Source organism: Pinus tabuliformis, chromosome 3_2, assembly GCF_031772625.1.
Source record: "Pinus tabuliformis cultivar Carrire ecotype Pingquan chromosome 3_2, CPIR1, whole genome shotgun sequence".
Classification (NCBI taxonomy): domain Eukaryota; kingdom Viridiplantae; phylum Streptophyta; class Pinopsida; order Pinales; family Pinaceae; genus Pinus; species Pinus tabuliformis.
This window is the reverse complement of record NC_142302.1, coordinates 1102771485-1102798939: the sequence shown is the minus strand read 5'-3', so window position 1 is coordinate 1102798939 and position 27455 is coordinate 1102771485.

The window sequence follows — 27455 nt, the reverse complement described above, 5'->3', positions numbered from 1 at the left end:
GGACCATTGGATTGTATAAATAGAGCGAGGCTCTAAGTGTAAGAGAGAGCGAGGAAAGAGTAGAGAGTAAGAGAAAGAGTTTGAGTGACTAAGTGTGTCTTTGGGTTGTAGAGTAGGAGAAGGCTCTGCAGCTGAGTATGTAGAGGCCTACTAGTCCATAGTTGAGTGTGCGGACCCCTATAGTTGAGTGCGTAGGGCTGAGTCGAGCCTGTAACCGAAGAAGGGATTAATAAAGAGAAGTTTGATATCAATTTGTGTATTTGTTCTTGGATTAATGCATGTTTGATATAAATTGCAAATATATTGTTTATTTATTGCGCTCACCTGTATGAATGAATTATGTTGTTAAGTATAACTTAAAGCATGCAAGTAGGCTAAAATAATCAACTAACATTGGAATACTAGTAAGGACTTGGGTAATAATAGCGTTTGGCCCCCGAGTAGGGCTGCACGAAGGCGACATCTCAGGCTGCGAGGTATAGGAAAATGCGCGTAGCGACGCGCACGCAGGGTTGAACTGCGGACCACTTGAGCTCATCAGACATCTCCAGGGTGCAAAAACCTGGTTCTAGCACCCTTCCATACTACTTTGGGTGAGACTTCAATCCGTAATCCGCAGACTGTTGCCGAAAGGGCGAGTAGTACTGGGATTTGTTTGGCTAAATCAACTCTGAACCTGGGTCAGGCCCCAATCAGCTAACACTCAAGTATTTGGGATTTCATCTCAAATCCAATAAATACAAAATTGTTGACTAGATGTGGTTAGTAGCCAATATTGAAAGCATAATAAATGTCTGGCATCATCGATGGTTATCTAGGGCAGGTCGGCTAGTTCTTATCAAATCGGTGTTGGAGGCTATCACTGTATAATGGATGTATTTGTCTTGGATCCCAAAAGGTATTATAAATAGAATACAACAAATATGCTATAGATTTCTTTGGAGAGGGAACAAGGAAGGCATGCAAGCTGGGATCTCATTTCCATTCCCAAAAGATGGGGAGGATGGGGGGATGAACAACCTTGTATGTTTTTCAAAATCCCTTGCAGCCAAAATGTGGTGGCATCTCCTAACTTTAAATAGTTTATGGTAAGAGGTGGTAATTAGAAAATACATTCATCCACAACATTTTGAGGAATGGATCATAATGCTAAGATGGAACAGATTGGACATCTCTATGATTTGGCGATGTGTCTTAAATTCCTTTGAATATATCAGAGCGGGTTTGGCGTGGAGAGTAAGATTAGGTGGGAAGGTTCGTATTAGAATGGATGCATAGTCTAGAAGTGGTAATGCTCACATCCTTCCTCCTGGCCTTATACAATTCTTGGAGGTATTTGGTATAAGGACTTTAGATCACATTGTAGACCCAGTAAATTCTACTATCTTTGGTCAAAAATGGAAATCTGCACAAGATCTTAGGATTCATGTACATTGGCATAAGGACTGGGAAATTTATATAAATGCACTCTCAAAGGCTGATATAAGAATACAGGAATGGGAAGACAAATTAATTTGGGAAATTTCTTTACACGACAGATATACTTCGAAAGAAGGATACCCATTCATTTTTGTTGATCATGAACCCCACAATATTGTGTGGTGGTGGCATCTTCTTTTGGAGATTAAAAGGTATAACAAAAGAAAATAATTTTATGTGGTGTTCCCTACATAATAAGGCTCCCATAGGAGACAATCTTCAACGAAGATCCTTTCAGGGACCCTCCTGGTGTATATTATGAGAGAATAATGTAGAATAAATCAACAATTTATTCCTGCATTGTCCTTCAACAATCCAAATATGGAATCATATATATCAATCTATGGAAATCAATATCAGGTGGCAGGGAGACACTTTACAAGTAGCTTGGGAATCATGGTGGAATAGAGCCCATCCTACAAAACTTCGAAATTTTCCCTTATTGGTTCGCTGGGGTATTTGGATTGGAAGAAACCGGCTCATTTTTCAAGAAGTGGCCCTAACTAGCCTTACTCTTGTTCACACATAATAGCTTTATATAACATGCTTGCAGAAGATGAATAAAAAAACCAACACAGGAACATATATGCAAAAACCATCGACAAGACTTTTCCTTGGGCATATTTTGATGGTTCAACATAACAAGATGGTTGTGGCAGAGGAGAAATTTTATATTTAAGTGAAGATCATTATTTCAAGATGAAGATGGGTTTAGGGAGAGACACTAATAACTATTCAGAGCTAAATAGTCTCAGACTTCTCCTTATATTTTCCCTTGAGAAAGGATGCCAACAACTACAAATTTTTGGCGATTCTAAACTTGTCATTAATTGGTTCAAACTTCAGTCAAAATGACATGTGCACACACTCAAGAATTTTCTCGATGAAATTATTACTTTAAAATCTCAGTTTGACTATATATCTTGTCGTCATATTTACAAGGAAAGGAACAAGATTTCCGATAGTCTTTCCAAGGAAGCAACACAACAACCTATTGGTTCTTGGATGATTTAGGAATGGATTGGACAAGAGTTCTATCAATATTTTCACAGGCCATTCGTTGATGTGGCAGCAACTACCTGAATCTACAAAGTTCATAGATGGATCTCCTTTTTGTATTTTTGTGTGGTTTCACAAAATTATGCTATTGTATATGTTATTATGTATCTCATTTTCAGTTACAGTTATGTAAAATCAGTTCATAGAATCTATATAGCGAGTGGCATACATGACCACCAACTTTGACATATGCTCCTTTTGGAACATCTACAACATGTAATTTTCAATATTTTATATAATGAAAGTTACTATTTTCCTTGGTGAAAAAAATATAAAGAGTAGATATATCTAAAAAATAATTATAAGTCTAAAATCAATGAATAATTATAATATTTTTGCTTTTAGGTTTAATTAAAAAAATGTTTAAGTTTAAATTCAAATAAAATATTTTGATTGTGAAATCAGGATGATTTTTGAACATGTGTATTGATGAACCTTGGTATTGTAACAAAGCCTATTTATAACTCACATGTTATTAATATCTATGGTAAAGTGCACGTGAAATAGTTTAAAATATTATTATATTGTAAGTTTATCGTAAATTTACCGACATTACATCTCCCCAATATCATTATTAAATGAAATAGTTAAAAATATTATTATATTGTAAGTTTATTGTAAGTTTACGGACATTACATCTCCCCAATAGTATTATTATTTAATTTAAGCAACATGTCAATGTTTGCAAATCCTTTAAGTCTTATAAATTGAATATATTGATATAAATTCAACATATCTTAAAAATGTTTACATACTTTCTCACATTACACCTACACCTCTCTATATCATAAAATTCTGTTTATTATATGTCTGTATTTGGTAATGACATGGATAGAATATTTATTTTGGAATAGAGTTTCCATGCTTTTAATTTAATTATTAATAATTATTAGATGAAGTATATGGATTTGATATCCCTAGAATATTTTAGAATATTCTTAATAGCCTTCACCAATAATCATAAGATATAAGAATAAGTGTGATATGTTTATTTTGGAATAGGACTTCTATAATTTTACATTAATCATCAATAATTATTAAGTGGATGGTAGGGATTTAATTTTTAGACAATATTTTAGAATATTCTTAGTAATATTTACAAATCAAAAGTTGAGATTTATCTCCAAAATAGTTATGCCCTTATTGTCTTTTTAATTTAATTGATTAGTTAAAAAGAGTTTGGTTTTTTGAGCATGTGTATTGATAATCCATGATATTGTAACAAAGTGGAATATTCATGGGGTGAATCTTCACATTTGAATTTTTTGTTTTTAAAATGTATATATCTTTAATTTATATATTAATTTTTTTATCACCACCACCGCTACTACTACTAATAATAATAATAAAAATATAAGTCCGAGTGGCACAACCCGTTGAGGATGGGCCTCCTTAGCAAGGTTACCCACCCCTTGACAAACCTCCTTAGCAAGGCTACCCACGATCAAACCTTACGGGGTGAGGATGGGCCTCCTTAGCAAGGTTACCCACGGGTTGAGGATGAGCCTCCTTAGCAAGGCTACCCATGATCAAACCTTATGGGGTGAGGATGGGCCTCCTTAGCAAGGTTACCCATGGGTTGACGATGAGCCTCCTTAGCAAGGCTACCCACTATCAAACCTTATGGATGGTGGTTCTACCCTGTACTAAGAGACACACTAAAAAATCCAGTGAGCACTCTATTAGTAGAGTCTCTATAGACACTCTCAAGGTCCTTAGTTCAATCAACTCATCTCTTAATCCACTAACCACAGAAAATAAAGAAAAAAATAATGTTATAATGCTTCAATGTATATTACATTACCTACCAACCATTTAATTTATATAACTACACTAATTATTTACCAAAATGATAATTATTTTTCGCTACTTAATGTTTGGAATAAAAATTATATAGAGTTAGAATTCAAAAATTGAAATTCTTCTTCGCTACCCCACAGTTTGGAATAAAATTTATATAGTGTTAGAATTCAAATATTTTAAAATGTGGCACCAGAATACCGTACTTGTTTAATGCCACACCCAATGTTCTCCTTCCATCTTTTCTTTTCATTTGCTTTCACTGACATCCCCATGAGGAGCTGCCACGAGTCGGCTTGTCATGCCCCCAAGCCGGTGGTAGTCTTTCAACCGCTCTTAGCAAGGTGCGGCACCACCGATCACTTTCTTTTCATCAATACTTATGTTCGTGGACTATGCCTAATTCACTTTCTCCTACTTAGTTTTTTTTTCGCAACCAAGTATTATTAATGTTATCCTTTATACCAATGAACACCCATACACATTCATTAACATCAGCAATTATAAACGAGAACACAATTGCACAGTATAAAGGGAAGAGCAACTCCCTGAACAATGAGTCTGCCCGAATATATATTATATAATCTTTTACAAGTTACAAGATTTACAAGTATACTTGGAAACTCCAAGTTTCATACTTATCCAAATTTACAATCTTCGACAAACTCGGTTGCCTAGCTCGTCAGCATCTCCGCACGGTTGCCGCACGACTTACCAACCCTTCGTTCACCTCGTCACACAATCATGTTGTTTTCCCAACTTGGGCGCACCTCCAAGTCGTCACACACGGGCGCCTCCACCCGAGACACACCTTTGTCCACAATCTCAATACTTCACCAAGTCACCGTGCACACTTGCACGACGGGTGGGTGCTCACTCGAGTCACCCAAGAACCTGTGCCAAGTCGTCGCACAAACCAGGCGCCACACACACGTGTACACCTCACTCCAACCGGCGGGCGACCCTGCCCGCGCCCTTCACCTAAAACCAAGACAAGCGACTAACTCCGTGTGGCCTTGCCCAAGGACGGGCGCATCTCCAACTGCACCTTTCTTCCTTTGCTGTGCCTACACCTTGTTCTGCACACTTCTCTTTGTTGAGTGATGAGCGAATGATGGTCGAACGTCCAAATGACTCCAACGCAATGTTAATATATACAAGTGGTAGGGCGAAGTCTTGGCTGCTCATCCGACTTGCTCAACGCCCCTACTTCATTGCAAACTTGCCAAAATACATGTCGGCTTTGCCCATGTTCCTAGGACGGCCACCATAAGTTATAACCATGCCTCCACGCATATAAGTAGCTCACCCAACCTTCATTATGCGCCTAACACTCTGTCATATATCCAAGGGAGCTCACACTTAACTGGAACGCCGTTCGTTCACTTCCAACCGCGCGCCCTCCGCGGTCGCACTTCGGGCGGAGCTGCAGGTCATTACATCCTCCTCCACCTGAAATCGTTGTCGTCCTCGACAACATACCATCCTGGTAGCCATCCACCAAGATCAGCAATGTCTGTCTCATCCTTGGTCCATGATGTCAACTCCTCCACATACTGCAAACATCCCTACAACATATGTAGAACTTTATCTCCACCATGTGTCGTCCTCATCCTGTGAACTGTTTGCCTCATCAGCCTAATGCCAACATCTCTCCGTGCACTTCCAGACCCCATGTCTGAACTGGTTGGGTAGCTAATCCAACTGTCACGCTCAAGCCATGAGAGTAAACATCTTTATGCCTTCACCAGTATATCTCGGATTCTGCCACATCCCGACCTCACCAAGAATCTCACCCATGCTCAAGTCCATGGAAACTCCATCCCATCTGCAACATGTCATGATTCTTGATGCCAAGCCATCCCTGCACCATCTGCCATACCTGCTCAACCTGTTTTAAGGACTCACTTCCATGAGCAGCTAACAATAAGCCCCATCGTCTATGTCATCTAAGAAGATGTGGAGGGAGTAGAGCCTGAAGGCTCACCCTCACTAATCAACTCAATCCATCTGTTAGGATTCTCTATCTCCATCCTCTGTAGATAAGTGACTCGATCCTCCTCCCGGACATTCGGCCTCACATATGCCTCATCATCATCATCATCATCCTCAACCACTTCTAGCCTTCTTGACAAATCCAAGATATTATCTGAAAGAGTCTTGATGACCAATGACTGCTCAGTAAGCTTTGTCTCAACCATAGACAACCGCTTACTCATGTCTTCCATCCTATTCTCATCCTCCATTTGCATCATTGCCAACTTACAATCAGGGCTTGTTACTCCAATGGTTGGTACACCAATCGGTACATCCTCTTCCATCGTAAATGTATAGCTTCCTCAAATGTGGAATGATCATAGCATCAAACTGTTTAATGAATTCCATTCCTAGCACAGCCTCATAGTAATCAATCCGCACTATAGTGAAGTCGACCTTCCCTGTCCACTCACCAAGTGTCGTGTCCACCTTTTCAGCTACACCAAGAATATTATCAAGAGGATAATTGACTGTGTTCATCTGTGCCTTCACCGGTACAAATTTCAGCCCAATTCTTCTCGCAGTATCCTCTCCCATGAAGTTGTGAGAGGCCCCACTATCCACCATAGTGAGTATATCAGCACTCCCAATCTTCATCCGAACATACTCCAAACTGTTCCTCTTAGGATCCCTCCGAGAGATCCCCTCTGTAGCAGCAGCAACACCAAGTATCTACATCATCCCCACAGAAGCTTCTTCATTCTTCGCATTAGATTGTGCAATCGCAGCCACTTTCGGTCTAGAAGGACAATTCTTCACTGTATGTGGTCCAGCACATATCCAACACTTCAAGGCTTTCATGTCTTCGAATTATCATCCGATTTCGAAGCATTATCCTTCTTCTTCTCTTTCTGCATATCAGACTTCTTCTTCCTATCATCAGAAGTTTCATCATAATGCTCCACCAACCTGTCCACAACAACAAAAGCTTCTTTAAGTGTTCTAATTCTCTGCCTCTTCACTTCATTACGGGCCCAAGGCTTCAACCCAATAATGAAGTTGAACACCTTGTCCCTCTCCGCCATGTCAGGAAGTTCCAAAACTCCACTTGCAAACTCTCGCTGATATGTCTGAAGGTTCCCGGTCTGCTTTATGAACTTAATTTTCATCTTTGCTTCCCACGTTTCATCCTGAGGACTGAAATGGGTATGCAAAGCTTTCTTCATCTCATCCCACGAAGTAATGTCACCAGCACTTCCATTGGCAATCTGATCCATCCTCCTTCGCAACCACATCTTAGCATCCTTTGTTAAGAACTGAGCAACTACCTTGACTTTCATCTTGTCATCAGATAGACCCAATCGATCCAAGTACTGCTCCATGTCCCATATAAAGTTGCCAAGAATCTTTGCACTCCTTGTACCATCGTAAGATTCTGGTTCCTTGACTTTCACATGAGGCACCCCTCCACCTAAGTTATGCCTCAAGGCCTTCTTCAGCACCATGATCTCATCTCTAGCTTCATCAAGAGATTTTCGCAAGCCCATGATCTCGGCAAGACCTTGGTCTCTTGCCTCCTCAACCTCCTTGACCCTTACTTCAGTTGTGTACACATAAGATCAGTGTACTCGTGTTGAGTCCGGAGTTCCTCGAGCTCTTCCCTCATCTTTGAATTGGCCTCTTGATCTATCTCAATCAGGTCCATCTTCTTATTCCAAAAAGCTTCCAAGTCCTCCATCTTTTCCAACACCTTTTCCATAAGTGCCATAGTAGCATCCTTCGCACTGTGACTAGACCTAGCCTGAGATTCAGCTGCCATTGTTAACAGCTTCCTTCTTCTTTGCGATCTAGTTCCGACCATCCAACAGCTTCACCAAGATTCCTGCAACCTGAACCAGCTCTTGTTCCACTTGTATGTGAAATAGCTTCCTTCACCTGCAAGTACCTGCTTCACTGTCACTAACTGTTAGGTTTCTTCAACCCTGAATCGGCTTCAATATCTTCTCTTACGAAGTGCAGATAAACACCAGCTCCAACCGAGCTTTGATACCACCTTCACTTCAGTGGAGGTGTGTAGCAACTTCAACCTTCAATGCCTTATCAGCTGCTTTGATACCACCTGTCACGCCCCCAAGCCGGCGGTAGTCTTTCAACAGCTCTTAGCGAGGTGCGGCACCACCGATCACTTTCTTTCACCAATACTTATGTTCATGGACTACACCTAATTCACTTTCTCCTACTTAATTTGTGTTTCTCAACCAAGTATTATTAATGTTATCCTTTATACCAATGAACACCCATAAAAATTCATTAACATCAACAATTATAAACGAGAACACAATTGCGCAGTATAAAGGGAGGGGCAACTCCCTGAACAATGAGTCTGCGCGAATATATATTATACAATCTTTTACAAGTTACAAGCTTTACAAGTATACTTGGAAACTCCAAGTTTCATACTTAGCCAGATTTACAATCTTCAACAAGTTCGGTTGCCTAGCTCGTCGGTGTCTCCACACGGTCGCCGCACGACTTACCAACCCTTCGTTTACCTCGTCGCACGATCGTGTTGTTTGCCCAACTTGGGCGCGCCTCCAAGTCGCCACACAGGGGCGCCTCCACCCGAGACACACCTTTGTCCACAATCTCAACACTTCACCAAGTCACCGTGTACACTTGCACAATGGGCGGGCGCTCACTCGAGTCACCCAAGAACCCGTGCTAAGTCGTCGCACAAACCAGGCGCCACACACCCGTGCACGCCTCACTCCAACCGGCGGGCGACCCTGCCCGTGTCCTTCACTCAAAACCAAGACAAGCGACTAACTCCATGTGGCCATGCCCAATGACAGGTGCATCTCCCACTGCACTTTTGTTCCTTTGCTGCGCCTACACCTTATTTTGCGCACTTCTCTTTGTTGAGCGATGAGCGAATGATGGTCAAACGTCCAAATGACTCCAACGCAATGTTAATATATACAAGTGGTAGGGCGAAGTCTTGGCTGCCCAGCGGACTTACCCAACGCCCCTACTTCATCACAAACTAGCCAAAATACATGTCGGCTTTGCCCATGTTCGTAGTTCGGCCTCCATAAGTTATAACCATGCCTCCACGCATATAAGTAGCTCGCCCAACCTTCATTATGCCCTGACACTCCGTCGCATATCCAAGGGAGCTCGCACTTAACATGAACCCCGTTGGTTCACTTCCAACCGCGCTCCCTCCGCGGTCGCACTTCGGGCGGAGCTGCAGGTCGTTACACCGCTGGCCCCGTCCGGTAACCTTTCCCAAACCTAACTTCAGCTTTAATAGCTGGAAAATGCGCAACGTACGGTACGAGACAAACTCCGTCGCATATCCAAGGGAGCTCGCACTTAACAGGAACGCCGTTGGTTCACTTCCAACCGCGCTCCCTCCGCGGTCGCACTTCGGGCGGAGCTGCAGGTCGTTACACCGCTGGCCCCGTCCGGTAACCTTTCCCAAACCTAACTTCAGCTTTAATAGCTGGAAAACGCGCAACGTACGGTACGAGACAAACTCCGTCGCATATCCAAGGGAGCTCGCACTTAACAGGAACGCCGTTCGTTCACTTCCAACCGCGCTCCCTCCGCGGTCGCACTTCGGGCGGAGCTGCAGGTCGTTACACCGCTGGCCCCGTCCGGTAACCTTTCCCAAACCTAACTTCAGCTTTAATAGCTGGCAAACGCGCAACGTACGGTACGAGACAAACAGATTCATTATAGTTAATCTGGTTTGACAGTGACCTGCATGTGCTGCATTATCTGGCCGAATCTTTCTTTCATCCCTAAGGCAAGATAAGCCACAGTCGCACCAAAGAAAAAGTATACGTCCAATATCGGCAATGGGAAATTGTTTAACTGTTGTTGATGGAAATAATCTGATAAGGAGAACGAGCAGAAGGTCCAGCCAGAAGTCTGTGCATCCGATTACGGGAGCCGATGAACCTGTTGTATTGCAGAGATCAGTTTCTAAATCTCAAGAGGCCAAGGAATCCAATGCAGATGCAACTGCGAAAGGAAAAGTTGTTCAGCGTGTCAAGATCTTGGTATCGGCGAAGGAGTATAACGAATTGCTTTCTCAGGGCCACAGCCAGGAGTCTATACGTTCGTTTCTACTCCAAAAAGTGGAGGAGGTCCAGGGATCCAATCGGAACCGTAGAGTTCGTGTAAGTTATAGCGAGGATAAGCAGGTATCTTCATGGAGGCCGTCGCTGGAAGCCATACCTGAAGATTAATTATCACTCCTTCATTGGATTCTTCAACTAAGCGATTGTTGGGAGTTTTGATACAATGTTCTTGCTTTGAATTTTTAGATGGTCAAGGGTTTGCCCGGACATAATGGGTTGCTACATATGAATCAGCGTTGTAATGTGTATTACTTGTAATTGAATGTGAGAGCAGAGGATTATTTGTGTTGATTAATCATTCTAATTCATATTATATATAAATGTCTGATTGCATTTTATATTCCATTACTAATGCAACTGTATTTCAACACTAAACCTATTGAAAATATATGTATATGTCATGTAATTGTTATAAGAGAATAGCTTATTCAGAACCAGACCAATGACCAAAAGTCTCACTGTTCAGGATTCTGCAGATATAAAGATTTTTCCGGTCAGCAGTAATATATATTGGTGAAGTCTTACTGGTTTATGTTTTTGGTTTTGTTATTTTGTGTCAAAATTCTGCAGATATAGTTTTTAATAGATTATTATTTTGTTATTATTTCAAAAAAATTATATAATTTTTAAAAAATTTATATAATTTTTAATTAGATTTTTTATTTTTATTTTTGAATGACTATTTCTATCATTAATAGTATTAAGAGTTTTTTGTTTTGTTTTTTTTTTTTAATTTTATTTTTTATTTAAACTTTTGTAATCCAGTATTTATATGCTATTAAATCTTTCAATAAAATAATATAAAAAAATTTATAAACCCATTTCAATTATCTTATATAATTCATTTTCATAAAATATTCTCAACACTATCACTAATTTTCATCACTCAAGAATAAAATTTTAAATATATAAACAAATTCAAATCTAAAAAAATCTTTAAAAACCCTAAAAACAAAATATATATATATAACCATAATCTCATAAAATTTAAAATTTACCATAAACATAAATTGATTTTCTAATATTATTTAGATATATTTATCAATTCACATGGCATAATTCTATCAATAATTTTCACGATTATTACTCCCACAAACACAAAGTTTTGACTACATTAATCACTTTTTGCTTGATTTTTTGGGGAGGACCTGAGAATAAGTTTTGTTTCTTTGAGAATCTGAGAATAAGTTTTGCTTGATTTTTTTGGGGAGGACCTGAGAATAAGTTTTGTTTCTTTGAGAATCTGAGAATAAGTTTTGTTGGGTAATATATTACATAATAATAATAATTTAATAAAAAAAATTAATGTATTAAAAGTAAAATAACAATAACTTATATATATATATATAATATGGTAAAATTTATTATAAATTAATAGTTAAATTAATAGTGAGAATAAATGCTAGTGGGAAGTACTAGATTCTAATAATATTATATGGAAGTAGATTGAACAATATAACAACTCAGTAAGAGTTGGTAATCTTGGCACCGTGCTTCAAGTAGGAGATGGCATTGCTTGTATTCATGGTCTTGATGTAGTAATGGCTGGGGAATTAGTGGAATTTGGAGATGGTACAGTAGGCATTGCCCTAAATTTGGGATTGGATAATGTTGGAGCTGTATTAATGGGCGATTGCTTGATGATACGAGAAGGTAGTTCCATGAGAGTAACACGAAAAATTGCTCAGGTACCAGGTATTATATGGTAAAATTTATTATAAGTTAATTGTTAAATTAATAGTGAGAATATTTATTCCTGGTTGTTATTTTTGAATGTAAATTGATTAATAACTACTATTTAAAAAAACCATATCACTTAGAATTATTTATTGGTGGTTATTATTCGAGTAATAAACATTATTTAAGAAAAACCACCATTTAAAATTATTAAATATTCATTGGTCCCTTACTAGTCTGGGATGGTTAACCATTAACCCTTTTCGTTACCTCTAAACAAGATAAAAACAATTTTAAAATATACATCAATCCAAATTATTAATAATAATAACTTAAAAGAACATTTCACACATACAAATTTTAAATATTTACAATAATAAATATATTATTTTGTTGTGAAAACAACCAACGGAGAAGTTAACTCGTATATTTCCATTACAGTGAACTAACAATAGTACTGCTCCATCAATTGGCAGATGCTACATATCTCTAGTGTCAAATCATTAAGAATATATTCGAAAACCTTTTTAACTATCAAAATTTCCAATGGCAAGTTGTTCTGTTAGAGATGCTGAAAGGAATCTATATTACAAACAAACAATATGACATTTATCATATCTTCTGCTCTTTTAAGTGCTTATATTATAAATAATATGAGATTATTCGTAATTTATTAATTAATCAGTGTTTTTAATTAAAGCGTGGAAAATAATAAGTTATATGGTTTTAAAGAAAATTTTGATTGAGAAGAATAAATTACAGATATAAAAAAGTTATGATAAAGTTATTTATTAATTATTTTGAAAGATATCAAAAGCTATGATAATATTATTTATTAATTTTTTAAAAAAATATATATTTTATTTTATATAGATAAAAAAATTATTAAGACTATAATTATTGTAAGAAGAACTTTGGCCTAAATTATATGAGGAAAGACCTTTGTCAAAGGTCTTTTTTCATGTGATTTATATCGAAGTTCTTCTTACAATTATTATGGATCACAAAAGCCTCAATTCAATAATTATAATTATTTTTAATTGAAATTAATTAACTAGAATTTAAATATTTTATTATTAAATAATAAAGACTATTTATTTTATTGATTTAAAATATAAATTACTAAAAGTAATTTATTAAACTAAACATAAAAATATTTAAATTAATCACTTAAAAAATGATGGTGTTTGAAACATAAAATTAAAACGGTCACAAATATTCATTTATATATAATTTTTATAATAATAAGCATGTCAGATTTTGTGAAATTTATATATATGTATGAAATGAAAATAAATAACTAACTAGAAAATGCTAGAAGTCCAAAAGACTGTTTGAAATATACAACTAAGTTTCCAAAAAATATTTATTTATATTTAATCTTTATAATAATGGGCATCTCAGGGTTTGTGTAAGTCAATCATTTCATATCTTGTTTCTTTGCCATATTACCATTTTCTCTCGGTTGCCAGTCCTACCCTTTGTCCCTAGTATTTGCAATTCCGAACACTCTCTTAGCTCGATCAGTACTTGCAATTCTGAACTCTCTTAGCTGGATTGGTACTCCAAAGATATATTACTGAGAAATATTTGTTAGTGGCTTGCTTTTTACTCTAAATGCTTTTGGGTTTTGGATAATTAGCTCATTAGCTTGTTTTTTTAACTTTAAACAAAAAAAAAGACTCTTAATCCAAACAACAATGGTCAACGTACTCAAAACCCAAAAACATAATATAATATAATTATAATAATAATAACTAAAAAAACATCTCACACATATAATTTTAGGTGTTTACAATAATAAATATACTATTTTGTTATGAAAAACATCTCACACTAATTGTAGGTGTTTAGAACCATAAATATATTATTTTCTTATGAAAACAACTAATGGAAAAGTGCACTCGTGTATTTCCATTATAGTGAATCATGCACGTAAGAATAGTACTGCTGCATCAATGGGCAGATACTACCACTCCACTGCGATATAAAGAAAAAAAAAGTTATGAACCGGAAAAAAGTAATCATATCCTTGGTGTCAAATCATTAAGAAGATATTCGAAAACCTTTTTAACTATCAAAATTTCCAACAAAAAATAATCATATCTTTCAAGTCAAATCATTAAGAAGATATGCAAAAACCTTTTCAACTATCAAAATTTCCAACGGCAAGTTGTTTGGTTAGAGATGCTGAAAGGAATATATATTACAAACAATATGACATTTATCATATCATCTACTCTTTTAAGTGATAATATTACAAATAATGTGAGATTAAATTTAATTAATTAAAAGTATTTAAATATTTGACTATTAAATAATAAATATGATTTATTTTATTATTTTATTGATTTAAATATAAATTATTAAAAATAATTTATTCCACAAGGCAGAAAAATATTTATCTCATGAAGTTATATATATTTATTAGAAACCTAATCTTTTGGATTGTATAAATTTCGCTTATTTATTAGAGAAGAACATTTAAATTAGTGGAGGATGAAAATGAATAATGAGAAATCCAAAAAATTATGTGAAATATAAAAATAAGGTTCCCAAAAATATTTATTTATATATAATATTTATAATAATCGGCATTTCAGGTTTTGTGTAAATCAATCATTTCATATCAAGACTATGCAACAAAGGATTGTTTCTTTGCCATATTAATCGTTTGTCATATTCTCTTAGTGGTCAGTCTTACCTTTTTGTTGCTAGTATCTGTAATTCTGAAGCCTCACTTACTTGGATTAGCATTGGTGGTTATTTGCGCACAATCCTATTAGTATTGGTGGTTATTTGCACACAATCCCAAAATAAGAGAGATTTTTAACTTGACATTTTCTTGGTGTTTTAATGGAAATTATCAACTGTTAATCATTAATTTAGTGCATAGTATTATTAATATTCATATTATATTTTTGTCTGAATTTAACGATAGTGAGAACTTCGTCATTGCAATTTGACTGCTCTGACAGCTGCAGTTGCACTGCTAAGATTTAAGCCCTTCGCTGTAATTAATGAGAATGGTGGATAAGACATCCACCAACCTTCATTCAATGTCACCTCCCAGTCCAGCATTTCAAACTTAGCAGCCCAGTGAGGAATTTTTGATAACTTGGCAGTCCTGTGTGAAATTTTTGATAAAATGAATTCAAATGTGTAATCACTTTTTAATGTATCATCAACAACAAAGTGATGAAACTTCCCAACCATTTGCTGGCACATGGCATGTTCGCTCTCGTTCATCACAATACTCTTAACAACATTCCACATCAACAACAAAGTGATGAAACATCCCAACCATTTGCTGGCACATGGCATGCTCGCTCTCGTTCATCACAATACTCTTAACAACATTCCATTCTCTGAACTCAGAATCTAACTCCATGACCTTCAAGCTGGATAACGCAAATTTTTCTTTCGTGCGAGCATAGGATCTGTACAGCTTTCCAAGAGAAAATGGAATTGATTGAGTGAGTTCACAATTTTCTTGAGAAAATACATGGTCCTTACTTCTCTGGTGTGGATTGCATAAAAAAGAATACTCCTATTTGATTCCCAATTCAACATATTCAGATAAGCTACTTATCTCTGGGCAAATTCCTAGATAATTGAGTATCTATTTACTAAATCTTTTTTCCAAAAATAAAAAATGCAAACAAACCAACAAATGAATTAGAAACAAAAATTGAATTTGATTTTAACAATAACTATAAATACATTTCACTTAAGTAAGATGTTTCAGATGTTGTATTAGTAGCAGCATGTTTCATGTCCACTTTACCATAGCAATTATTAACTTGTAAATAGGTTTTGTTACAATACCATGGCTCATCAATACAACATGCCAAAAAATAATCTCTCATTTCACACTCAAAATATTTTATAAATATTTTATTCAAATTTGATTTTATAACATTTTTTTATTAAATTTAAAAGAAAAATTATTATAATTACTTTTGAAATATATCTACACCTCTATCACATGAAAAAATATAAGATATAAATAGTGGCTATAAATTAAGATTCATTTCACCATATAAATTAAAATAATAATTTAATAACCATATTTAAATTTCATTAATAAGCACAAAAAACTTAATACTTACAATATAACAATATTTTTAACCATGGATATTCATCACCACTTTACCATGGATATTTATACCACTTTACCATGGATATTATTAACCATACCATATCATGCATCAATGGCTCATCAATACCACATGCCCAAAAACCATCCCTAATTTAAATCCATTCTCATTTCATAATCAAAATATTTTATAAATAATATTTTTAATTTAATTTTATTACATTTTTGGGGCTTAGTGAAACTATATAAAAATAAAAATTAAACTAAAAACTTAATTAATATTTAAATCAACCTAGATCCATCTTAACTCCAGATCTACCAAGTTCTGAGAGGGATCAAATTTCTCGAGGTGCATTTTTTTTCAAGTTTTGCACTCAAAATAAAGGCACATTCAAAAATACAATTTAAACAATAAAAAATATACATTGGTTTTGCACTCTAAAATAAGTTTGGATTTAAAGAAATTTGATCCCTCTTGGCTCATGTTAGATATGTGCTTAAGATGGGTGTATGTTGGTCTATATGCGAGACATTTTGGAGTTTTCAGGAAAAACAATTGTGGTCAAATCTTGATTTGTGTCGTTTAAACTGTTTTTTTGACTACATATATGGATTCAGCCCGCCCAAAAACCTCTTGGGAACTTAGATTGTGAAGAGTTCTTAGTGAATCCGAGACGAATTGTTATGAAACCAGCTCAAAAAAAGATAGAAAAGATACATCAACGCCTTAGAAATAAGCCTCTTCGAGGGGGCAACCTCCTTTATATTACACAAATGAACAATTCTTGGATGATACAAATGACAAGACCTCCTTTCTATATATAGGAGTCTAAGTGGTCATAACATAATCAGAGCCAACATAACAATAATAATGTAAGGGCACAATAATAACAATATTGGGCTTCTATGGGGCATAATAATAACAATATGGGGACTACATGGGCACAACAATATAATAAGGGGGTTGTACTAATAACAATAAGGGGTTACACTAGTAGTATAGGGACATAACATGCCCCTCCTTCAAAAAGTGTTGTCTTCAACGCTTGAGTAGTTCTTGATGCTTCTGGATAAAATTCTTGTCCTCCCATGTGGAATCTTCAGCGGGTAATTTCTTCCACTTGATGAGATACTCTGAAATTGATCGATTGCGTAGCTGTTGAGTTCTTATTTCTGTGACAGCTCCAGGTTCCAATATGATTTTTCCTTCCTCGTCCAGTTCTGGTAATATTGTCTGAACTAAGATCTTCTGTAACTTTTGAATGAGTGGCCACACTTCTTCGTCCTTCTTCCATTCATCCCTTGCTTCGTTTATCCAATCTGGTTGGATAATAGAAATAGCAAAAAATAATGCTTCTACATCCTCATCCTTTCTTGAGAGTGCATCTGCAACAACATTTTTCTTCCCTTTTTTGTAGACGATTTCAAAGTCATAACCCAACATATTTGTGACCCATTTTTTTTGTTCTTCTAAAGATGATATTTGTTCTAAAAAGTATTTAAGACTATCATGATCCATTTTTACCTTGAAGTGCCATCCCATTAGGTAAGGTCGCCATTTATTAAGTGCATGTAGTATTTCCATCCTTTCCTTCCCATAAATAGCTTGCTTGAGATGTAGTCATAAAAATACCCAATCGCCTACTTCAAAACTTCTTTCACTGTGATCTTGTTTGCCTCTTGTTTCATTCGATTTTGCAGCAAAGTGGCATTATCCTTTAAAAGTTGGAGAACTTGTTGTTGATGCTCGATGTGATCTTTCACTGCTTGAATCTTTTTCTTCTTGATATGTCCTTCTATCTTGAGAGTTTGAGGAGTGGTAATTTCTTCCAATGCATTACAAGATATGGTCAGATTCATTTCTTGATGCTCGATGTGATATTTCACTTCTTGAACATTTTTCTTCTTGATATGTCCTTCTATCTTAATAGTTTGAAGAGTGGTAATCCCGACCAATGCATTACAAGATATGGTCAGATTCATTTCTTCTTTCTCAATGTGATCTTTCACTTCTTGAACCTTTTTCTTCTTGATATTTCCTTCTATCTTGAGAGTTTGAGGAGTGGTAATTCTTGTCAATGCTTTACAAGATATGGTCGGATTCATTTCTTCTTTCTCTGGGGTTGGTTCCTGGTGTATATCCTATTCTTTTGATGTTTCTTGATCCTTTTATTCCTCCTCTTCATAATCTATGTAAAATAATTTATTCTCAACACACTTATTGCCTTTAGTGTATTTGCTATCATAATTGTAACAAAGCCCTTTTTCTCCTTTTTCTTCCAATTGTTGTTGTGTAAACCTTGTAGTTTGTGGAACACTAGGAGAAAAAACACTTCCATAATTATAGTCGTGAGTGGTGGGATTCCTTGTTTCCATAATTTCGCTTTCAATTTTTCTTGCCAACCTGAATGTCTTCTCCAATGAATTAGGTTCCCAAAGACAAACCTCATGTTGAATGTTATCCCTTATAGTCCCTATGAAGACATCAATCCTTTGCTTCTCTAGATATATTCAATTTTTGAAAGTCCTCAATGTGCTCTACCATTGAACTCTTTTGTTCGAGATTTATAAATTGGCTAAAGAAGGTGTTATATTTTGTATCCTCAAAATGTGTTATCATTTCTTTCATGAAAATTGACCAAGTGACAAGTGCTTTATGACAACAAAGCCCTTTATACCATAAAAATTGATTTGGTTCTAAATATAAAGATGCAATATGTACTCTTTGTAATAGTTGAACCTCATGTAGATCAAATATTGCTCCATCTGTAGTATCTAATTTACCGGATCCTTGCTATCAAACTTCCTCATATCACTTTTTCTTGATTTTAGGAGCTTGATCTTGAAACAACTGTAACTCGGTAATTTCAGATCTTGAAGTTTTGAAATTGCGTCATGCAGTAGCCCTCTGATTCCTCTTTCTAACCCCGCAAGTCTGATCAAACTTTGATTCTCCAAGAAAGAGTTATGCCCAACATACTAAGATGACCTGATTATATAATGTTCCCGTAGAGCAAACTTGTATGATGTGCCATGTGTCACTGTTTCAACCCTCGAATTTTAAAAATATACACAGAAAACTACAACCTGTCCTCTTTCTATAACTGCGTACGAAATTTCAATTTGTTTCTTAGAGAGAAAGTTATGACGAGTTTCCCAAGGTCACATGTTTAGAATGTAATTCAGGAGTCTACAAAAACCCTAACTTCCTCAGATTATATCTCCGAAAATATAGCGAGAAAATATATGAGATTTAGACCCTAGCTTCACCAAGATTTCTTCTCAAATGGGTTTTAATTTTAGAGTCTGAACCTTTGAATAAAAGATATTATAGCGAAAAGTCCACGATGCCCTGTTTGAGATGAAATTCTAGAGCTTGCAAAAACCCTAACTTCCTTAGATCATATCTTCGAAAATATAGCAAGAAAAGATCTGAAATTCAGACCCAAGGTTCAGAGCGATCTCTTCGAAAATGGGTTTTTTTTTTTAGCTTCTGAAACTTTGTAGTAAAAAAGGTATAGCGAAAATTCCATGATGGTCTTTTTGGAGTAGCGAAATCCTAGAATCAAAAGCTTTGATACCAAATCTTATGAAACCAGCTCACAAAAAGATAGAAAAGATAGATCAACGCCTTAGAAATAAGCCTCTTCGAGGGGAAAACCTCCTTTTCATTACATAAATGAACAATTCTTGGATGATACAAATGACAAGACCTCCTTTCTATATATAGGAGTCTAAGGAGTCATAATATAATCAGAGCCAGCATAACAATAATACTGTAAGGGCACAATAATAACAATAGTAGGCTTCTATGGGGCATAATAATAACAATATGGGGACTACATGGGCACAAAAATATAATAAGGGGGTTGTATGAATAACAATAAGGGGTTACACTAGTAGTATAGGGGCCTAACACGGATTCTAGACAAATTATATCGAGAAATAAATTGATTAACTTTTCAAAGAGCCTCACATATAGACAATGTGTGTGTGTGTGTGTGTGTGTGTGTCTATATATCTTGATTGTAAAATGAGAGATGAGTTTTGGACATGTGGTGTTGTAGCAAAACCTATGTACGAGGTAATAATATCTGTGGTAAAGTGGAGATGAATATCCATGATTAAAAATCTTTTTATGTTGTAAGTATTAAGTTTTTATATGCTTATTAATGAAATTTAAATATTATTACAAAATTATTACTTTAATTTATATGGTAAATGGATAACTACTATTTATATCTTATATATTTCGATGTGATAAAGAGTAGATATATTATTCAGGATTTCAATTACTTCCTCATTTACAAATGAGGAAAGAGACTAGCTACCTTTATAATCTATGATAAAGATGCATTGTGGAGCTTTAAACAAATTTCCAAAGTATTTATCACTTTGGAAATTTGTTTAAAGCGGAAAAGGACTAGCTACCCTTATAATCTCTGCGAAAGGTGCATCCCGTGGAGATTTAAACAAATTTCCAAATTTTTTATCACTTGGGAAATTTGTTTAAAGCTCCACAAGAGGTGTCTCTAGCAAAGATTATAAAGGTAGCTAGTCGCTTTCCTCAATTTGTAAATGAGGAAGTAATCGAAGACCTGAATAAGCCAATGACCATTGGGGAACTAGAGGCAATACTGAAATAGTTTAAAAGGATAAGAGTTTGGGTCTGAATGGATGACTAGTGGAATTTTATTTGGCTTTCTTTGATTTGATAGGTCAAGATCTACTCAGGGTAATAGAGGACTATAAGATGAGTGGGGGAACGTATGATGCATTCAACGCTATGTTCATAGCCTCAATTCCAAAATCTAATAAGCCTAAAACCTTTAATGATTTCCAACCTATTTCTCTCTGCAATTGCATCTATAAGACCATCGCGAAGATAATTGTAAATCACATTAAGCCTATTTCATCCTAGCATATATCAAAGGAGAAATTCACCTTTTTGGACAAACACCAGATTGATGAAGCAATAGGAATTGCACAGGAATGTCTTCACTCCTTAAACGTTAAGAATTTGAAAGGAATGATCTTTAAAATTGACCTCTCCAAAACATATGATAGGACCAATTGGTTGTACATCTAGACGTTGTTGACTCATCTAGGTTTTCCTTATGATTTCATTAATTGGATATTGTGTTGTATTACTTTTATTTCATACAACATTCTTATCAATGGATCGAAATCAAATTTTTTTCCATGTTGAATGAGGACTCAGGTAGGGATGACCTTTATCGCCGTTTATATTCCTATTGATCATGGAGGGTCTGAGCAGATTGATATCTAAAGAAAGGAACCTGGGGAGATTCAAAGGTGTGAAAATTGCAGCAAATATCATCTTGACTCATCTATTATTTGTAGATGATGTCCTCATTTTTCTGAATGGGACCATCAATGATTCTATTGTCTTCAACTTCATTCTTAAATTATTTTGTAAGGCTACAGGGATGGAGAATAATCATGAGAAATCCACCTTGTCTGCTATGGCTTGTACACTATACAGATTAGTCTATGCTAAATAGAGATTTCCATATAGGCATTTGGCCTTTGAATATGGGCTCAATGTTGGGCATGGAATCCCCCCAAGGCATGTTTTGTGGCTCAAAGCCCAAGTTTTGACCCGATATTGTTGTAAATACTTTGTGAAGTGCGGGCACACAGCGTGAAATGTATGATAGAGCGACGAAGTTGTCTGCCCTAGTTTTGTAATGTATGTCGACCTACCCATGGTTCGCGGACCATGGGATTGTATAAATAGAGCGAGGCTCTAAGTGTAAGAGAGAGCGAGTAAAGAGTGGAGCGTAAGGGAAAGAGTCTGAGTAACTAAGTGTGTCTTTGGGTGGTAGAGTAGGAGAAGGCTTTGCAGCTGAGTGCGCAGAGGTCTAGTAGTCCGCAGCTGAGTGCGCGGACCCCTGCAGCTGAGTGCACAGGGCGGAGTCGAGTCTGTAACCGAAGAAGGGATTAATAAAGATAAGTTTGATATCAATTTGTGTATTTATTCTTGGATTAATGCATGTTTGATATAAATTGCAAATATACTGTTTATTTACTGCATGCACCTGTATGAATGATTTATGTTGTTAAGTATAACTTAAAGCATGCAAGTAGGCTAAAATAATCAACTAACATTGGAATACTAGTAAGGACTTGGGTAATAACAACGTTTGGCGCTCGAGTAGGGCTACGCAAAGACAACATCTCAGGTTGCGAGGTGCGGGAAATTGCACGTAGCGACGTGCTCGCAGGGTCGAACCACGGACCACTTGAACTCATCAGACATCTCCAAGGCGTAGAAACCTAGTTTTAACACGCTCCCATACTACTTCAAGTGAGTCTTCAGCCCGCGCTCTGCGGACTGTTGCCGAAAGGGCCAGTAGTACCAGGATTTGTTTGGCTAAAACAACTCTGAACCTAGGTCAGGCCCCAATCAGTTAACACATGGTTCCGTTGCTGGGACCGAGATCTGCATAAGAGATGTTTGATGTCGTGTCATTGGAATCTGACAAAGAAAGAAATTGAAGAGTGGTTGGACATAAATATTCACGAGTTCGCGGTGCAGGAAAATAGGAATCCGCGAGTATCAAAGGAAGAGTGGTTAGAGAGCTACTTATATATGGAAATCCACAAAATTTTCTTTTCATCCTTCCCCTCTGAGTTGTACGAGTCAAGGAAGGTGTAGCCTCAACAAACCTATTGTGTGGACTCCAGAGTTGGTGGGCAGGCTCGAAACATCAGAAGATAAGATCGCGTGTGCTGTGGACAATTGGCTTGATCGAATTATAGGAGGGTTTATCACTGAGTTCACAGTAGATACTTCAGTCAACTATAGCAAGGTGGAATGACGCTTCATCAAAGGACTGCGAGGTAAGTATGTTAAATCTTTGAACACTTGGATTAAAATGCTACTATGTGAAAATAAGGTTATGTGAATAAATTGATGTTTGGGGCTACACGAAGTGGGAGGATCTACAGAAACGAAGGTAGTTAAGAATTAGAGATTAGTCCCTTGATTTCACCTTTGCGGGAGAGCAAGGAAAGGCTTGCAAAAGTTTCACCAAGAAGTGTGATCAGTTTGATAATACAGTGAATTCCGCGCATACCACCCCCACCTGCACCACCACTAGTTTCACCATCTTCACCCCCATCTTCGCCCACACCACCTTTGCCACCACCATAGTTCAATATGGTGAGCGCAATAAGGTTGCCGATGTTCAAACGAGTAGGGAACGAAGATCCAAACCAATTTTGGTTCATGGTAAAGGTTGTATGGGAAGCGCAGGGAGTCATGGATAACAACATAAAGAAAGCAACGCTGGTCAGCGCTTTGCAAGATCACACACTGACATGGTACACTGACATGGTACATTAAGCTAAACGGGGAATTTAGCAGGCCAAAATCAGAGACACAGTCGATTATTGGATTTAAGGAGATCACGATGCTTCTAGAAAGGACTCGATGGGAGTTAGATCAGAAGCTGAAGTGTATGATTTGTGAAGCCAATATGACCTTGATGGATGGGAAACATCGCACATGGTTTGTAGCGTCGCTAATGCCGCATCTAAGGAACACGTTGTCACAACAGAAGCTGTCAACTTAGGCCGAGCCCTTGGAGATCACAATAAGACTGCACGAGACCTTGATATAAGATCCTAACCTGGGAGTCCAACAGATCCACGCGCAATTTAAAAACTTGGGTCTTGAGATGCAGAGTTTGAAACAAGACAGGACAACTCACCCAGAAGCAAGCGAGGAGGTATGGTGCATAAAGTGCAAAGGCCAAGGACATGACAAGGACCATTGTCCAATCTTCACGAACTACCTGGTGGGAGGAGGGCCAATGCCATTGAGACCAGAGGCACAAGGTGGACCGAGCATGACAATTGCATTACGGTGCGCGATTTGTCAAATAGGAGGGAAGCATGCTACAAATAACTGCCATCTATTATAGAAGTATACGCAGACGTCCCAACAGTTGTTTTGTAATTTCTGAAGATTAGTAGCCCATGATGAGTGCACCTGTAGAAGTTATGAACTGATGATGGATTAGCCTCCTACCTATAGAGTTCAGACTGAAATGTGAGCCCTCGATCAAAATGCAAGGATGATGCGCACTGGATTTCAGGGACGCGGATGCGGTCGAGGTGGAATAGGACCAAGAAGGGTTCGAAGACAGCTGATTTGCTACAATTGTAGAGGGCTAGGGCATTATCCTTGCGATTGTACAAATTTGACGAGAGCATCATGTTTATATTGTACCCAGTTTGATCATGAGACGGAGGACTGCCCCACACTGATAGCAAGGTTGCGCGATAAAGGAACACTGCAACCTCCCCTGACTCAGAACCTACAAATGATGAGGTTTGAGCCGCGCGAGGAGGACCCAAATGTAAACATCATGCTCCGAAGCGGTATCATGACAGGAGATGACAAGGGCAAGAAACCTGAGGAGAGTGCTTGGGTTCGCAAGGCTCCAATAAATGAACCAAAATTTGATTTGGAGCACACTAAGGAGACATTCATGGAAGCTAAGAAGAGCTTCACGAAGGCCTCCACTTTAGGTAGTAAAGACAATCTAGAATCGGTGGACCCTTCAATGCTCACTACCTTTCTGGAGACATGAATGAAGATGTTGCGCAACAACAAAGTGGTGAAGGAATTACAAGAACTCATCATTAGATGTACTGGACCAGGAGAACCGCACATAGTCCGGAAGCTCGGAAAGCACACAAAGCGAACATGAAGGGAGATGAGATTGACCGTGCAGATCCGGGAATATGAAATGGATCAAATGATTTTGGATCTAGGATCGGACACGAACGTCCTACCAAAGCAGACATGGGAGCGCATGGGCAGGCCCACGTTGCAATGGTCTCCTATTTAATTGAGAATGGAGAACCAACAAAAGATCCTACCTATGGGGAGACTATAGGGAATAATGGTGGCACGATTGCGCTTACATATTTCGAAGTGATAGAGATTGTTGATGACAACAATCCCTATCCCATGCTATTGGGAATAGATTGGGCCACTAACATGATTGGAGTGATAAATCCAAAGAAGCGCAAGATGATTTTTGAGAAAAAGTCACTACGCATAGTGGTACCTTTAGACCTTACGGAAGGATCACGCTACACAGAGCTTGTGCGTGGCTATGATAGCGACGACGATCTAGAATTTATCTACAAGATAAATATGTGGGAGCGAGAATGGGTGAATCCTATAGAGGATGGTAGGATTTCGTGGGAGCGCCAAAGCTCCTGCACCTCAGATTCGGACGAGGAGATAGAACGATGGCAGAATCGGTTACACGAGGTAACCACGCTCAACTGCAACATGATGATAAGGTCACTACATTGTGTAGCAATGGAAGCAAGAGATCTGCTTCAGTATGACGGGTTGACAACAGTGGATGATTTCCTGAACAAATTTGAAGGAGAAGTCCCAGAATAGCAGCGTTTCGACGCTCTGAAATGGGCACTGTGCACAACACCTGCAAAATGGTGGGGTACGCATTAAAGAAGTTTTGAGGACTGGAGCGAATGCAAAAGGATGATGCTAATGTGGTTTGAAAAGCCTCAGATGTGGATGAAAGCCACGTATTTTGGAAAAAACAGCCTGTGTGCCCACCTCTCTAGATGGGTACATGCGTATGGTACGCAACCTACATGAACGCACACTGTCCTCGCAATAGGAAATAGGACCAACAAGTAGGAGCGGGCAAGACGATGGCACGAATGATGAAGTATGATAAGACCAAATGTGCCAAAGATTATCCATGTGGAAGCATTTGACAAAGTGTGTGAAGCACTGAATGTGGTCCACCACGTGAGACACACTGACTGGGACCTACGCGTACCAATGGTTCTATGGGCTTATAGGACCATGTGCAAAACACTGACCGTGCGGGCACTTCTGACGTTGAAAGCAGATGCTGTGATCCCTATGGAGCATGCAAAGCCTATTCCGCCAATAGCAGCACCCATAGACATGATGGTTTGCGAAGCCTAGAAAGAAGGAATCACACAACCACAAGAAACAGAACACATGGGACTTGAGGAAGCAATCCAACAGGGAAACCTTAGACTCCGTGAACTTGAAAAAGAAAGGGTATGGTTAAGGAAGAAAAGCACTTTGATGGACGCAAAGGTTAAGAAGCTGGAGGACGATATAAAGGAAGATTTTCTCATCGAAAAAACTAGGATGATAAGGCAAGGTGCACACGATCGTACTGACAAGTTTGAGAACTATCGCCGTGAATTGGTTAGTCTGATGCCTTGGATTGGACCGCATATTGCTAAGCATAATGACTATGGTAGTGCATTACAAATGGTGAAGTGTGCGATGCCGACCACAACAATAAAATGTGGGGATTCTCTGAGAACCGTGATGGAGGATAGGATGGAGCCCCACATGGGTGGTGCGACCACATGACTAGCCAAGGGAAGGATAGTCTTAGTGCTCCAAGTAGTTAGAAGGGAGCACGAGACTATATACTATTCTTCCTGAGAGTTGCACGATATGGGAGATGCGTGTAGAAGCAGAGAGTCACAAGGTCCATGACCATGCATGGAGGGCTGCACTACCATGCGAGTTGGCTAGAAAGTGACCGTTGAAGTCACTATTCACGATGGGATGCTCGACTTGAGGCCAAATGGAGCGGGTGACATGCATTTAAGATGCCATTTCTGGGCAAGATTTGGGAAAATCTGCCACCAAGAAAGCATTAATGAACCGGAATTGAGGGGAATGGTCGAATTTGAATTTAAAAAGTGCTATAAAACACAAAGGGCTACCCAGAAAACAACACTTGGTCATTTGAGAATTGAAAGATTGAGCATAGCCCTTAGCATTGTGAGCCGAGCGTTGATTAAGCCCCTGAATTCGTGAGTGACAGATTATAGCCCAGATACAATGACAACAACTAAGGATGGTCTGGGAATAGAAGAGGTGACTGCCAGTGAGGCCACGCAGGCCCTAACTGTGGAGGATGTTCTAGAAGGTGTCGGGGTTGTGGCAAAAATCCCCAAATCACCGCGTACGCCAAGACCTAAGAAGGATAAACAAGCAATGGCTCCCATATGCGTGTCCCCGTGGAACCACCGGTGCAGTAAACTATTGATGGAAGAAAAGGGGAAATATGTCACGATAGAAATAGATGAGGAAAAGAAGATTTGAAAACCCTTATTATCGTAGAGGAAGAAGACGAAGGCAT